Here is a 4343-nt window from a genome sequence, read left to right as displayed (position 1 = left end):
CGCGGCCCCCGGCCTAGCCCCGCGCTCCCTCGCCTCCCCGGCGGGCCGGCGAGGTCTGCAGAGCGGCGGCGGCGGCGGCGGCTGCTCATTACCATAGACCTGCTCGCGCCGCCGCCGCCTTAAAGTGGCGATGCCAGCCGCACCGAAGGAGGTGGGCCCCACCCAGCGCCCTCCTCCGCGTGGATGCTCTAAGCTTCTTGTCCAGAACCTACCCACCCACCCACCCCCATCCCAGATCCCTCCCACCGCCAAGAGAGGAATCAACAATCAGAAGCCGGAGAGCGAGTAATGATAACAGTGGCCCTACCCTAAGCATGCTTAGGTTTTCCAAACATTTTGAAGGGCTCTCAGAGCCAAGTGCCCACCGCACACCACCTATAACTGCTGGCTGCTAAGAGCCCTCCATACCGTCCCCTCCCACAGGTCTCAGCTAAAATGGCCTTTCTCAACAGTACAAGGCCTCCCCCATTTCCCAGAGACACCCCAGGGCCCCAGAAGGCACAGTGCGGCCCTGAGCCCCTCCCCTCATCAAGCTGTGATCTAACCAGGCTGTGTCCTTTGGGATCCCACTGCTGGGCAGAATGTCTTTGTGGTTTGGACACCACCTGGGCTTTTCACAGGGAGGTGAGCTGGGAGTGTCGTCGGGGCAGAAGCCAGCTGGTATAAACACGCTAAGATTGCCAGTTCTGAAGCCCAGAGAGGGAGAAACTTGTACAGGGTCCCAAGGCTGGCTAAGGGCGCAGCCAAGCTTTAACACAGGCTTCCTGGGGCCTGGACCAAGGCTTTTCACTTCCCAACGGGCCTCTGTCTGGAGAGATGACCTCTTGCTCCTCCTTCCTTCACCATCAATGTCCAGCTGTCACTCCCCTCCTCCTGCCCACAGCTTCGTGACCAGCACATGGCCCCGCCCAGTGCACAGGGCTCCTGGGCCTCTTCACCTGCTGACCCATGGCCTGGACCGTCCACTTGAAAGGGGTGAGAGGATTCCAGGAGTTCTGGTGTGGACGCTGACCATGAAGAAGAGGAGGCAAGGGTGCTCCGGAAGGGGATCCCCTCTCTCCTACCCCAACCAGGGCCACCATCCAGGGACTGCAGGGCCAATTGGGTGAGCAGCAGGGACCTGGTTGTGGTGAGAGCTGGCTCGGGGAGGAGGCCAGTGCTTTAGTCGGCCCCACCACCCGCTAGCTGTGCAACCTTGGTCCAATTCCTGGCCTGAACTTCCCTTTCCTAAATAGAGGGGTTTGGATAAGGTCAATGGTTTTCAAAAGTTTATTTAGCAGTAGCATCCTTTTTTCTTTTCTTTTTTTAACCCAAATAAGATATGAAGTAGAAGCTCCAAATATGAAACAAGTTAAGGTAGTGTCGCCAGGCGGGAGAGGGGGTCAGGGACTTGCCCCAACTCCACTGCTCCCCCGACCAAGAAAGCCCTTGGCCACCAAGTGGCATCGGAGGGTCTGGAAGAACTCAGTTTGAAAAAGCATGGGACCAACTGCCAATACTGTACTCTGATCACGAAAGAGGAGCCAAGAATCCCCTCACAGGGCAACCCCACCCCCAGGAACTTCCGTGTGACCCCCACAGTGATGCCAGGAATGAGAAATCAGCTTTTCTCTTTCTCCCCAGGGGGAAGGAAAGGAGATGCGCCTGGAGACAGGGAGACGGTTTGACTGCATTCCTGGCAATGGTGAGGGACATGGGGAAGGAGGTGGCGGAGGACCCACGGCTCAGGGGAATCTCCTCCCCTTTAACCAAGATGAACTTTTTCCTTCTAGTCAAGGCCAAGGGCAGCTCCCGAGACAGGGAGGTGGCTCTGCCTCCTGGGACTTCCTCTGACTTTGTGGTTTGGGAGGATCTAGGGGCTGCGTGGGCATTTTGCTCTTCCCCTAATAGCCATGTGGTGCGGAGAATGCTCGGAAATTATACCATCTGTTAATTACCCTTTGAATCAGGGTTGGGTAATGAGACTCTCCTTTCTGCTGAAGGCTCAGGCCGACACATGGAGAACCTGCAGCTCTCGTTGATCTCTCTCCTTTTGTACTAAAACGAGCTCCTGGGTGCGAGGGAGCAGCGGCTTCGACTCTGATCACGGAACTTTGTTCTGGGGCCGAGCAGCGAGGCCGGGGTTGCCTGGGAAGGCGCGGGGCAGGAGGGGCCCCTCCAGGTGAGTGGCCTTCCCGCCTGAGGGCAGACAGGTTGAGGGCTGCAAGGAACCCCTCCCTTCATCGCCAAGCACGCTTGGCAAACAGTCCTTAATCTGCTCCCGCCCTGTCCCCAGGGCCACAGGGCAGAGCCGCCTCCTCAACCCACTCTCACCTGCTCAGCTGTTTCCACTTTTCAGAAGCAGGAAGGAAACTTCCAAGTTTTCTTTCTATGCTTCGCAGAGTCTCAAACTAGGGCTTGCCCTCGTGGTGTCCTCCTTGACCCCTATGGGAAGGGCTGCCTACTTCATGGAACTTTCAGCTATAAGGACTGAAAGTTATTAATATACTAGAAGCCCAGTGCACGAATTCATGCACAGGTGGGGGTCCGACCGGCCTGCCAATCAGACCCCAGGTCGGCGGGGGGGGAGGGGCCACGGGAGGTTGGCCATCTGGCCCTACCCCCCATCAGGGTGGGGGGCAATTAGGGGCAGGGTCAGTCAGGGGGTGGGGCCACAGGAGGTTGTGGGGTGCTGATCAGGTTCCTGATCAGCCAGTTGGCCGCCACAGTGCACATCATAGTGACTGCTCTTTCCCATCGTTCCCTTGTTCTGGTCGCTTTTATATATACAGATATATATATTGATCTCAGATAGGAAGGGAGAGGGAGAGAGAAACATCAGTGATGAGAGAGAATCATTGATCAGCTGCCTCCTGAACGCCTCCCACTGGGGATCGAGCCCACAACCCAGGTATGTGCCCTGATCTGGAATCAAACTGAACTGTGACCTCCTGGTTCATAGGTCATGGCTCAACCACTGAGCCACATGGTCGGGTGCTAGCTGCTACTTTTAAACCAAAAGCTTATCCATTACATTTGGTCATTTATTTTCCTCCCTCCCTCATATTGACTGTTTCTAGAGTCCAGGCCAGTTTTCTTTGTCGAATGTGCCACAGTCTGGATGTATCTGATTAAAGAACCCCTCCTGGTGTCCTTCAGAGAGGAATGCCATAGAGGCGGAATCCACGCATGTTGCTCCCTTCCCGAAAACCTCGCACGGGGCCTTTCTCTTGTGCCTTGAATAAAAGCCAACTTCCTCATGTTGGTCCCAAAGCCGGGTGTGGAGGGGCCCAGCCTCTTCTGACTCCTCCCCTCCCTTCACTCTGATCTGGGCATCCTGGCTTCCTTCCAGCTGTTGACTTTGGCAGTCTTCGAGGTTCCCCTCTTCGTGGCAGGTACAGCAATTTGTCGTTACGGAAAGTATTTATTTGTTCATTCACTTGGATAACATCTGCTTTACCCAACAGCAAGCAGAAAGGTCCAGGAGCAGGGACAGCGCTTGCGCCTCGAGATCCTAGCACCTGGCATGGTACCTGACCCATAACAGACACTCAGTAAATGTCAGTCAGATGGATGCGTGGACAAGTGGGTGGATGGCGCAGAGGAGGGATCAGCTGTCCCTTCATTCCTGGAGCCACCATCTAGGCAGGTGGGGCTCTAGGCTCCTCTGTGGACAGTCCTGCAGTCATTCACTTTAACCACAGAACTTCATTCCCAATGCAGCTGCAGCCACGAGTCCTAGGCCTGATGTCCCAGCCAAGTTACACAGACTTTCTCTGAGGCTCATTAAAAGATGGCGCTGGATGCCTTCACCCAGTGATAGTTTCAACCCACAATGCCAGTCTTGTTTGCTGGGGGTGGCTCAACAGGCCAGCATTCCATACAGATGTACCGTTGGCCTAAGATTTTGCTGAGATCATTTTTGGCTCCTAAGCACAGAGGGGAAGAGATGGAGCCTGGGGCTGAGCCGTGAGCAGTGAATCCCAAAGCAATACCTTCAATAACTTGGTTGTTCCGTTTATCAGAGCAGCAGAGGGCAGAGCCCTAGCCATGCTCTGGGCACCAGGTGAGGTGTGAGAGGGACGCACATGAACAAGACTCCAGCTCTGGCCTCGAGGACAGAGACAAATGCGCTGGTAGAGTTGTATTCATTAGTGTTTCTGTGGGGGGTGGGAGGGGTGAGGGAAGGCTTGGGAAAGGAGGTGGCCTTTGAAGCCCCCTGAAGGGAAAGGAGGAATTCCTCCGACAGGCAGCAGGAATGGCATCCAGGCAGAGGGAACAGCATGAACAAATATGGAGGGTTGCCATGCCGGTCAGTGCTGGGGAGGTGAGTAGTCTGGTGGGTTATAGCTCAGAGCTGGCGG

This window comes from Myotis yumanensis, unplaced genomic scaffold (genome assembly GCF_028538775.1).
Source record: "Myotis yumanensis isolate MYYU_CA2020_CCGP unplaced genomic scaffold, mMyoYum1.0.hap1 SCAF_17, whole genome shotgun sequence".
NCBI lineage: Eukaryota > Metazoa > Chordata > Mammalia > Chiroptera > Vespertilionidae > Myotis > Myotis yumanensis.
Note: the sequence above shows the minus strand (reverse complement) of the source record.